Here is a 13,483-nt window from a genome sequence, read left to right on the forward strand (position 1 = left end):
CATGTCACTGGGGTGGCTGTATTTTACAGCAAATCCACGCTGTCCTCGTTTCCGTAACTGTCGTTAGAACTTGTTTCTCTGCAGAGCTGAAAGTTATCACCGTTGGCAAATCGAAACATGCTCACGTCAAAACATGGCCTCAAATCAACGAGATCTCTGAGGAAATGTCTTGAGAGTAACGTGGCTCCCCGCCCTGTCGTAACGGGTCTGCTGAAACAAGAGATGTGTGAGATGTCAAATCCAAGAGCAATATAAATCATAATTTAAGACAATTCATAATCCTGTGTGAATACGAGGCAAGTTACAACTAAGTATTTTTCTCCCTCAGTTCAAACTGTTTACTTACCTTACGAGCACATCAAGTCTATGGACATTTTTTCATTTCCACAGAATAAAATAATGTAGATTTACAATTTATACAGAGAAACAAAGAAGTCGAAACATTCCAATCATTTTATTCTGGTAAATGAATTTAACATTTACTGTAGTAACAGCCAAACAACAGACATACACAGTCAACGCTTGGCAACACTGGCATCAGATTTTGGCAGATAGCACCCCTCATTATTGCTAATTAAGATGTATAAATATGTTGTCTGGCACTTGACTTGTCAGCTACAATGTGTCACTTTTTCCATCAAATGTGTAAAGTGCCAAGGTAGACACAGTGAGGGCATGAGGAGTGCTAGTAGAGATGCCACTGTATGTACACTGTGTACAGACTTCAGCTCGGCTGGTATTGCTTGCCAGCAGCTAAACAAGCCGAGGTTTGAGAGGAAAACGTTGTATATTTGGGCTACCTTCGACTCAGTGTCCTGCCAATGTCTTTGAGTGTCTGGCTCGACAGTTAACCCTCGTAGTTCTGCACAGAGCACCACTGTTCAAGTGTGAAAGTGTGAAAGCTGCTGTTTAGGCTGTGCATATTCACCTGTTTGCAGGCCATGACATCACATGGTGGTTCAGCTGACGATACTCTACCGTAGTTTTTGGAGTCTTCAAAATTCTTCGAAAATTGTTTTTGTTCAAAGGATTGATCTGGGGTACTCCACTAACTACGCCACTGAGTGGAGGAATTTCATCCAAGGAGGTGACAATTCAATGGTTTATTTGTGTAAAACCTTGGATCAAGCTAACAAAATTACAAAGCTGTACATTTTAGTTAGCAAAAATAAAATAAAGGGTTTGTATGTAAGGTTTTGAAAAACATTTTAAATGCAATGTTTAACTGCAAAATACTCAATACAACTTATTTTGTTGAAATGGTTTGTATAGTTTATTAGACTGTTTTGCCCTATACACTAATTCACAGATATTTGTTTGCATATTTCTTGTATTGTATTGATTTGACAATTCTACGTTATAGTGTTCCGTTTTTCAAACTACTTATTATTTAGTTCCAGCAGGTGAACAAACAAGTCAGGTCCTCGTAATGTTTTGTACTGTAAATAACTTCAGTTATTATCCTTCACTATGTGTTTGAGCATAACAGTCAATCAGATGTGAATACTGTCATTTTCACCATGTGTGTATTAGAGAATACACAAGAGGTGATGGGATTTCTCCGATACACAGATATTTTTACAATGGCATGATTCCACAATTTGCCCCCATTTTGTAATTTGTCTGTTATGTTGCCTATGTGCGCAATACTGTATTGTGAGCTAGTGCAGTTATGCTGAATGTGGCTTGCATGAATGAGGTAATGAAACTACACCTTGGTGCTTTGCACATTAAATGAGGGTCATTTAGTGAAGACAATTATTCCTCTGCGGTGCCTAATTAAGCAACAGAACAATTAGGCAATTCATTACAATCCTTTAATCTACATAAGATGACTGGCTGGAAAGATCCATTGGTGTTTATCCTTTGCACAAAGAGAAGCTCCATGGGCACTCCACAGCAGACGAGATTTAAAGGGTCTTTAATCAAATTAATCGGAGATAAATAATAGTTTACTCCATTTCAAAATTGCTTCCAGGGAGGATTACAATACCATAAACACCAAACCGAATAATAACTTTTTATCGATGGGCCCGCCCCATCTCGCTCTCTCTCTCTCTCTCTCTCTCTCTCTCTCTCTCTCTCTCTCTCTCTCCATTTTAAACCTACACTAAAATATTCTAAAGCCTTGTTCACACTGCAGGCCATAATGCTCAAATCAGTTTTGTATTTCAAATCCGTTTTGGAATACGGACTGTCCAAACAGAAAGTCACAAGTGACCAAATCCGATTTGAGTGTGTTCAGACAACAGTCATTTGCTGACATGGCTATGCTAGTTTCCATAGTAACGGCGGATGTGTGCGCGGTGGTGTAGGCTGATTGGTGGTGATGCTCGTGCTTCCTATCACGCAGAAGTTATTTTGCAACCAAGAGAAGGTGACAACAATGCCTGCCATGGATGTTTCCCAGTTGCTTCGAATGATCCTAATCATAGTGTAAGAACACCTTTAAAGCTTTAAAGGATAAGATGATCCAACTTTCGAACAAGTCCTTTTTGGCTAGCTACAGCAGTCAACTAGTTAGCGAGGTTGCTGTTTAGCTTTTTTGCACATTCACTGATTTGTTTGTAAACAATTAACAAGCTAGTTAGCTACCACATGTTCTTGTCAAACTGTAAACAGAGTAGCTAGCAACAAGTTATTCCAAATAACAGTCAAAAAAAAACACTTGATGGCAAATAAATCAGATTTGACCGTTCAGACACAAGTCACATGGCCAGGAATCAGATTTGGATCTGATTTCAAACCCCCTACAAAAAAATTGGATTTGAGTCACTTCAAACTGCCAATGTGAACAAGGCTTCAGAGTTAACCTTTCTGATAAGATTAGTGTTAGCAGTATGGTTAACATAGTGTCAAGAGCAAGCTCAATTATGCAGCAGCAATGTGCTCTCAAGGTTCTCAGCAGAAGTGCTCCAGGTTTGCAGTTTTCTTTTGGTGATACTTAATTGTGAATGCTAATACCACTTCAGCCTACCTCTATTCTTCATGTAGCCCAGCTTTAATATAAAGGTTGTAAATGATCTTAGAGTCGACTTGAGGAATGATCATCCAAGTCCTATTCACGTCCAACAAACCAAGCTTTCACTGTCCCTCTCAGTAGCATGCCTGAGAACATGCCGAGGTTTATTTATTTAAACACAAGTCAAGTGCATGGCAGATCCTCGTGAAGGATTTCTCCAAACAGCCCAGCGTAGATGACCAGCACCATACTCTCAGGCCATATGTTCTCATTAGGGCTCCACATGCTCATTTTCCAGCCTGAAATTAGATGGAAAGTCTCCAATGTTTTCCAAGTGTCACATAGCTCCATGAAGTCCCATCAAGTCAGAGCTGGCTGTATTCTAGCTAACCTTTGTGGACCTTACATCTTTTTTTTTTCTCCTCCAAAAACGTCCTTGATTTGCAAGTGAAATGAGGCTTCGGGGTCTGTTTTGGAAACATGTTGCTCAATTTGTCTCCTCGTTTTAATACAATTGAGGCAGTGAGCCTAAGAGTGAGGAGTGAGTTCTAGGAGTTTCGCTGTGAGTTGAAGAAGTGCCGCAATTAATTATGTCTGCCCAGTTTTGACAAACATAACATTATGCCGTCAGTCTCCGAGAAGGATGATGTTGACAATTTTATCCCTGAGAGATAATTGCTAGCTGTCAGTTAGACGGCGGGAGCAAGAGAGAAGGGATGAAAACATCCATTATTCTCTTCCACTTGTGATGAATAGCAAAGTTGAGAAATGTAAATGAACATAGAAGGATAACCCTTAAATTGCCTGATGTGGAGGAAAATAAAGTAGGTGTCACCAAATTCGTTCAAGTATTACAGTACAGTACAGTAGATAATGGAACTAAACCAAAATATATAACTCTCATAGAGAGTAGCTCAGTAGTATTGTAATACGAGTTGTGCTCATTAAAATGACAATCATTTCCAATCATTTTGGAAAATGGAGGACACTATCATCCATATTGGTTTGTCAGTGATTAAGGTCCGTTAGGACATTCCTTTGCTACTGTGTGTTAAAATGTTAAAATGATATCACAATGTTCACAACACCACGACAGATCCATTGATGGAGGAGATGGACGTAGTGAACGGAGTGGCTGAGATGAGGAAGAAATAGATAGAGGGGTGGTTAGTTGCGGGTGGGTTAGTGGGTATGAACTTGGAACATCAAGTCCCCTCTCCGGGAGCTCTGAACCAGAACCAAGTGGAGCGTGGGGCTGGCGGCCCACAAGAGCGCCATTGTTCCCCACGTTAATCAAACTGAGCAAGGCCAGGTAGCATTTCCCCAGCTCACCCCAAACACACACCCTGCCAGGCTCCATGCTTTTTTAGCTGCTTTTTTAGCTGGCAGCGATTGGCCATTGGAGCTCAGAGAGGATGTCTGTCTGTTTAATTAGTGTGATGAGCTCAGCGGAGTTTGGGTGCTGTGTTGGACACCAGGTATAACTTCAGTTTGACCCTGCAAGGGGGAGGTGACCTCAATCACCACATCTCTCTCTCTCTCTCTTGTTCTGTCTTTCCATTAGAGAAAGACCGAGATTAGACAGGTAAACAGGGGGACTGAAAGAGGAGGGCTCTGGCAACCTCCAACCTGGGTTCTTCACCCACCCACTTTGCAGACTTCCCTTCAGATGAAAATAATAATTACCACAATGATACTTCCAATTATACTGTCATTTGCAGTGCGCAAACCTCTCTCCTTCCTAGGCTGCATCACGTAATATGATCTGGTGGGACGGTGGCCCAAAGTGTTTAACTCCCCAGAGGAATCACACGTACATGCACACACGTACGCATGCATACACGCACACACACACACAGCACACACATGCAAACACACACATTGATTGTTGTTGGTGCAATAGAGCTTTAACTGTATGTTGAGTTCTTCTCATGGAAAATACATGATTTTATCCCTAGCTTGAAATACTGCAATGGTGTCAACTGATACCAAAACAGAAGGCAGAAACTAACCTCTCAAGGTTGTAGGTTCCTTCATTTTGTCAAATCAGCATGCATAACAGTGAAATACAGCTGTTTCATTGGCAGTTGACTTCATATGTTTTGGATGAAATGAGTGTAATGTGTTAACTTCACCCAGGGGCGCTCCACACTAATTCATTTCACCACAACAGTGTTTTCTTACCTGCTTCAGTTGGCGATTAAAAACCATGGGAAGAAAACAGCCTTACCATAGTAGATGTGATTTCTACAAAGGTAAAACAACCACTTCAGGCAGAATAAAAGCTCAGGATATCATCTCTCAATGGATTACACACTTATTAGTTTAGTGTAACAAACAAAACCACTTCAGAGACAACTACTGTATCGTTAAATTGCGATAAATCCTTTGCTCTGATAGCTGCTTGGAATACGGTATAATTTCCTGGTAAACGGCAAATGTCTTGGTGGTTATCGGTGTGCTCGCTTCCATGCCCACCCGGACGACGGGCGGGGCTTTGTCCTTCCCGCCCTTCGAAAATCCCTTCAGGCCCTGCCGACGTCTCGGGGCTGGTGGAGGCAAGCGTACCCGCTGACCAGAGCACCCACTGATTGGAGCGGCCGTTCGTATTGTCTTTATGTTGTATTGTAATGTTGTTTTAATCAAATCAAATAAAAATAATTTATAATTATATTTTGGTAACACTTAGAACTTGCAGACCGTGCTTTATAACTTTTAAAAGAACATGGGTCTTTGTTGTAATGTGTTATAATTGTTATGTCGGTATTTAGTCAGGATCATTATGAAGTGATTATAAGACATTATAAGAGGGTCATGCAAGCTCAATAAAAGTCTTACAATGCATTATAACTGCATCGAAATGTAAAGTGTCACCATTACTTCTAAATCTTAAAATATTATTCTCTAAGTTAGTGAGGTTGTTAAAGGACACATAGAGGGTATTCTCTCTGATGAGTTTTTGCAATGACTTCGTAATTCTCAGCTATTCCCAATTAAGTGATCCCCATTAATCCTATAAATGACAAATTTATGAACCAAGTTTACCTAAGTTTAAACCTAAATGGTTTAGCATGGTTCAATGGTTGGTTATTCATTTATTGAACTATGTGGCCTAAGATGAACACTTTTGACTTGGCTCATGAGGGTTACGTGAGTTCTATCATCTGATGCCATTATACCAATTTTAAACTGTACACATGTATTTGTAATAGAGAGAACATTTCTGTGTTTTATGATTTATGACTTCAAATGTTTTATGTACAATATGTTCGCAGCAAATAGCTAGAGATGGCTTGAGTCGAATGTCCTGAGCACTGTCTAAGATGTGTTGATAAATAGTCTTCTAAGGAATGTCAATATATGTCTTATTTTGTGAGAATATAAGCAAAAGCCTTTATCTTGCTGTTTTCCTTTAGACTGAGGCTTCAGGCTTCAAGTTTGTACTTTATTAATACCACGCTAGCTACAGAGGCAGTGGCAACTAACAAAGGACTTTGACTCCCAGCATGTCAGCTTTCTAAAGAGCAGTGTTTTCTGCTCCCCCCTCTGAAAACACATGATTAATTGGATTTAGATATTTGCAAAATGATCTATTTAATGGGATTACCACTAGTATAATGATCTTATTTATGAGGGAAGCAATCCCAAAGCTTTGGGGCGGGCTGATAATACATTTCCAGCTTTTTGGTAGTTAATGTTGTGTTACGGTGAGAGATAAAGTTTAAGTCCCATTGAAAATGAATAGGTAAGTTAGCCCTAGTGAAATGGAGCTGGTTCGGTGGCAGGTCGGACGGGCTTGAGTGACCGCACTCTCGTTCCAGGAGCCTGGTATGGACCATAGTCACAGAGACGGCTGAACTCCTGACAAGTTCAAGGTGGACGTGAAGAGGGAAAGAGGGATGGAGAGAGAGAGATAGTCCCCGCTCGGCAGCATAACGGCCCTTTCTTACGTCTTTATCCACCTCGATATCTCCTCAAAGCTATAACAGGCCCCGTTTCCACTTAAATGCCTGAAGATAATGTCCTACCTCTTTCTCTCCCTCTCTACTCTCTCCTCTCTTCCATAGAAATCAAATGTATACTTGTCACGTATACAGTATTGGGGAGGTGATACCAAAAGTGATACCATGAAGAAACAAGGGGGAATGTGTGTAACATGGGCAAATGGCACAAAGAGACTGTTTACAGTTGTTTTCATGGTCCACTAAATTAATTTCTCGTGTCTGATAACACATTTAAGCTGTTGGATGCTTTCCATCATGGAGGTTTTAGCTCAGGTTTTGTATCTTGTCAAGTAGAGTGGAACAGCTTATGCTCAAAAGTGCATATGTAAATGGAACTCCTTTTTTTCACAGTTGCACACCACTTTTAAAATATTAACATTTCAATATACCATTGAGATATATACACTATACAGTGCATTCAGAAAGTATTCAAACGCCTTCTCCTTTTTCCACATTTTGTTAAGTTACAGCCTTATTCTAAAATGGAATGAATAAAAACATGTCCTCATCAATCAACACACAATACCCCATAATGACAAAGCAAAAACAGGTTTTTCGAAATTTTTGCAAACGTATTAAAAGACAACAGAAATACCTTATTTACATAAGTATTCAGACCGTTTGCTATAAGACTTGAAATTAAGCTTGGGTGCATCCTGTTTCCATTGATCATCCTTGAGTTGTTTCTACAACTACAACTTTGAGTCCGCCTGTGGTAAATTCATTTTGAATGGCATCTTGAATGTCGTCGGAGGAGAAGGCGGGTTTTACGGGCTCTTAACCAATTGTGCTATTGTGTGTGTTTTTTCACGTTATTTGTAACTTATTTTGTACATAATGTTTCCGCCACCGTCTCTTATGACCGGAAAGAGCTTCTGGATGAGTGAGTAATCTGCCTCTACCATCAGTCCTATTAGTCAACTTACAATCATTGGATAACAAAATAGTTGAGCTACAATCACGAATATCCTACCAACGGGACATTAAAAACTGTAATATCTTATGTTTCACCAAGTCGTGGCTGAACAACGATATGGATAAAATACTGCTGGCTGGGTTTACGCTGCATCGGCAAGATAGAACAGCTGCCTCCGGTAAGACAAGGGGTGGTGGTCTTTGTATATTTGTAAACAACAGCTGGTGCACGAAATCTAATATTAAGGAAGTCTCAAGGTTTTGTTCGCCTGAATGAGAGTATCTCAATATAAGCTGTAGACCACACTATTTACCAATCTATATTTTTCATAGCTGTCTATTTAACACCACAAACCGATGCTGGCACTGAGTCCGCACTCAATGAGCTGTATAAGGCCATAAGCAAACAAGAAAACGCTCATCCAGAGGCGGTGCTCCTAGTGGCCGGGGACTTTAATGCAGAGAAACTTTAATCCTTTTTACCTCATTTCTAACAGCATGTTAAATGTGCAACCAGAGGAAAAAAACTCTAGACCACCTTTACTCCACACACAGTGACGCATACAAAGCTCTCCCTCGCCCTCCATTTGGCAAATCTGACCATAATTCTATTCTCCTGATTCCTGCTTTATAAGCAAAAACTAAACCAGGAATCACCAGTGACTCGGTCAATAAAGAAGTGGTCAGATGACGCAGATGCTAAGCTACAGGACTGTTTTGCTAGCACAGATTGGATTATGTTCCGGGATTCTTCCGATGGCATTGAGGAGTGCACCACGTCAGTCACTGGCTTCATCAATAAGTGCATCAATGACGTTGTCCTCACAGTCAACGTACGTGCAAATCCCAACCAGAAGCTATGGATTACAGGCAACATCTGCACTGAGCTAAAGGGTAGAGCTGCTGCTTTCAAGGAGCGGGACTCTAACACGGACACTTATAAGAAATCCCACTATGCCCTCAGACAAACCATCAAACAGGTAAAGCATCAATACAGGACTAAGATTGAATCATAGTACACTGGCTCCAACGCTCGTTGGATGTGGCAGGGCTTGCAAACTATTACAGACTACAAAGGGAACCACAGCCGCGAGCTGCCCAATGACACAGGCCTACAAGATGAGCTAAATGACTTCTATGCTCGCTTCGAGGCAAGCAACACTGAAGCATACATGAGAGCATCAGCTGTTCTGGACGACTGTGTGATCACACTCTCCGTAGCCGATGTGAGTAAGACCTTTAAACAGGTCAACATTCACAAGGCTGCAGGGCCAGATGGATTACCAAGACGTGTACTCCGAGCATGCGCTGACCAAGTGGCAAGTGTCTTCACTGACATTTTCAACCTGTCCCTGACTGAGTCTGTAATACCAACATGTTTCAAGCAGACCACCATAGTCCCTGTGCCCAAGAACACAAAGGTAACCTGCCTAAATGACTACCGACCCGTAGCACCCACGTCTGTAGCCATGAAATGCTTTGAAAGGCTGGTCATGGCTTACATCAACACCATTATCCCAGAAACCATAGACCCACTCCAATTTGCATACCACCCCAACAGATCCACAGATGACGCAATCTCTATTGCACTCCACACTGCCCTTTCCCACCTGGACAAAAGGAACCCCTACGTGAGAATGCTATTCACTGTCTACAGCTCAGCGTTCAACACCATAGTGCCCTCAAAGCTCATCACTAAGCTAAGGATCCTGGGACTAAACACCTCCCTCTGCAACTGGATCCTGGACTTCCTGATGGGCCACCCCCAGGTTGTAAGGGTAGGTAACAACACATCTGCCACATTGATCCTCAACATGGGGGTCCGTCAGGGGTGCATGCTCAGTCACCTCCTGTACTCCCTGTTCACACATGACTGCACGGCCAGGAACGATTCCAACACCATGATTAAGTTTTCCGACAACACAACAGTGGTAAGCTTGATCCCCGACAACAATAAGACAGCCTACAGGGAGGAGGTCAGAGACCTGACCATGTGGTGCCAGGATAACAACCTCTCCCTTAACGTGATCAAGGCAAAGGAGATGATTGTGGACTTCAGGAAAAGGAGGGCCGAGCACACCCCCATTCTCATCGACAGGGGTGTCATCGAGCAGGTTGAGAGCTTCAAGTTTCTTGGTGTCCACATCACCAACAAACTATCATGGTCCAAACACACCAAGATAGTCATGAAGAGGGCACGACAAAGCCTATTCCCCCTCAGAAGACCGAAAGTGTTTGGCATGGGTCCTCAGATCCTCAAAAAGTTCTACAGCTGCACCATCGAGAGCATCCTGACTGGTTGCATCACTGCCTGGTATGGCAACTGCTTGGCCTCCGACCGCAAGACACTACAGAGGGTTTTGCGTACGCCCTAGTACATCACTGGGGCAAAGCCTGCCATCCAGGACCTCTACACCAGGCGGTGTCAGAGGAAGGCCCTAAAAATGGTCAGACTCCAGCCACCCTAGTCATAGACTGTTCTCTCTGCTACCGCACGGCAAGCGGTACAGAGCGACAAGTCTAGGTCTAAAAGGCTTCTTAACAGCTTCTACCCCCAAGCCATAAGATTCCTGAACAGCTAATCAAATGGCTACCCAGACTATTTGCATTGTCCCCCCCTCCTTTACACTGCTGCTATTCTCTGGTTATTATCTATGTCTAACCTATGCCCCCGCACCTTGACTCTGTACCAGTACCCCCTGTATATAGCCTTGCTACTGTTATTTTACTACTGCTATTTAACTATTTGTTATTTAAACATTTTTCTGATCTATTTTAACACTTCTTTTTCTTAAAACTGCATTGTTGGTTATGGGCTTGTAAGTAAGCATTCCACTGCAAGGTCTACACCTGTTGTATTCGGCACATGTGACAAATACAATTGATTTCAATTGATTGGACATGATTTGGAAAGGCACACACCTTTCTATACAAGGTTCCACAGTTGGCAGTGCATGTCAGAGCAAAAATCAAGCCATGAGGTCGTGGGAATTGTCCGATGAGCTCAGAGACAGGATTGTGTCAAGGCACAGATGTGGGTAAGGGTACCCAAAAATATTTATTCAGCATTGAAGGTCCCCAAGAACACAGTGGCCTCCATCATTTTTAAATGGAAGAAGTGTTGAACCACCAAGCCTCTGCTTAGAGCTGGCCACCCGGCCAAACTGAGCAATCAGGGGAGAAGGTCCTTGATCTGGGAGGTGACCAAGAACCCGATGGTCACTCTGATAGAGCTCCAGAGTTCCTCTGTGGAGATGGGAGAAACTTCCAGAAGGACAACCATCTCTACAGCACTCCACCAATCAGGACTTTATGGTAGAGTGGCCAGAAGGAAGCCACTCCTCAGTAAATGGCACATGACAGCCCAGTTGGAGTTTGATTAAAAAAAACAACTCAAAGGACTCTCAGACGTTGAGAAACAAGATTCTCTGGTCTGATGAAAACAAAATTTAACTCTTTGGACTGAATGCCAAGCGTCACTTCTGGAGGAAACCTGGCACCATCCGTCCGGTGAAGCATGGTCGTGGCAGCATCATGCTGTGGGGATATTTTTCAGTGGCAAGGACTGGGAGACTAGTCAGGATCAAGGGAAATATGAACGATCCTTGATGAAAATGTGCTCCAGAGCATTCAGGACCTCAGACTAGGGCGAAGGTTCACCTTCCAACAGGACAGCAACCCTAAGCACACAGCCAAGACAACGCAGTGTGGCTTAGGGACAATTCTCTGAATCCCCTTGAGTGGGCCAGCCAGAGCCCAGACTTGAACCCGATCGAACATCTCTAGAGTGTCCTGAATATAGTTGTGCAGCGACGCTCCCCATCCAACCTGACAGAGCTTGAGACGATCTGCAGAGAAGAATGGGAAAAACTCCCCAAATACAGGTTTGCCAAACATACCCAAGACGCAAGGCTGTAATCACTCCCAAAGGTGCTTCAACAAAGTACTGAGTAAAGGGTCTGAATACTTATGTAAATGTGATATTTCTCTTTTTAATTTTTTATAAATTTGCTAACATTTCTAAAAACCTGTTTTTGCTTTGTCATTATGGGGTGTAGATTGATGAGCAATTATTATAATTTTTTTATCCGTTTTAGAATAAGCCTGTAACGTAACAAAATTTGGACAAAGTCAAGGGATCTGAATACTTTCCGAATGCACTGTATATACAAAAGTATGTGAACACCCCTTCAAATTAGTGGATTTGGCTATTTCAGCCACACCCGTTGCTGACAGGTGTATAAAATCAGGTACACAGCCATGCGATCTCCATAGACAAACATTGGCAGTAGAATGGCCTTACTGAAGAGCTCAGTGACTTTCAACGTGGGACTGTCATAGGATGCCACCTTTACAACAAGTCAGTTCGTAAAATTTCTGCCCTGCTAGAGCTTCCCTGGTCAACTGTAACTGCTGTTATTGTGAAGTGGAAAAGTCTAGGAGCAACAATGGCTCAGCCGTGAAATGGTAGGCCACACAGACCGCCGAGTGCTAAAGCTCGTAAGGCATAACATTAGCTTCCAACTTTGTGGCAACAGTTTGGGGAAGGGCCTTTTCTTTTTCAATATGACAATGCCCCCGTGCACAAAGCGAGGTCCATACTAACATGGTTTGTTGAGATCTGTGTGGAAGAACTTGACTGGCCAGCACAGAGCCCTGACCTCAACCCCACCTTTGGGATGAATTGGAACACTGACTGCGAGCCAGGCATTATCGCCCAACATCAGTGCCCGACCTCACTAATGCTCTTGTCGCTGAATGGAAGCAAGTCCCCGCAGCAATGTTCCAACATCTAGTGGAAAGCCTTCCCAGAAGAGTGGAGACTGTTATAGCAGCAGAGAGGGGACCAACTCCATATTAATGCCCATGATATTGGAATGAGATGTTCAGGTGTCAACATACTTTTGGTAATGTATTAAAACATAGGTTTTTTCACTTTATGAGGATGTATTTCTCAAATGTGATTATGCTAATGGTCCTGATTTGCATAAAGATCGAGAAAATATTAAATGAGAATTAGATGTTTAATATTTAACACTGCCATCCATGCTGTTAGTCAACAAATATATTCATTTTCCCAGAGAATATTAGTATTAAATATTGAGTATGGCATTGTAGAAAACAGCTAAATAACAGTTACAATTAGTGTAAGCACTGCAGAGCAAGTTCATATGTAAGGTGTTTGTTAGTAGTATGTTATTTGGGTTTAAAAAGGGACTACACCTTTATTGATTTTGACCATGTGAAGTTTAACTAATATGTTTTGTAAACACTACATCCCTTCACTTTCACTGAAAGCACTGTGGCTAGTCTTGAGGATTGGTAGTGAAAGTTTAGATCAGGGCTCAGGCCCACACGTGAAGCCAACCATAAAGAGTGGCCTCACAGGCCTCCATTTAAGACAATAATCTGCAAACAAGTGTTTTTTTGTTTGTTTTAGAGTCTTATTTTCATCGCCATCAATTCATACACAGATTGAATAAGATTTGAGTTGTGCTATCGAGTTCCATGCCCTCATAACCCCCCTTCTTTATCCCTCTTTGACCCTCTTTGTCGAACAGCCCTTTTTTGTTTTAATTCGGTCTATGGATGATTTAGATAC

This window comes from Salmo salar, chromosome 01, assembly GCF_965601325.2.
Source record: "Salmo salar chromosome 01, fSalSal1, whole genome shotgun sequence".
Classification (NCBI taxonomy): domain Eukaryota; kingdom Metazoa; phylum Chordata; class Actinopteri; order Salmoniformes; family Salmonidae; genus Salmo; species Salmo salar.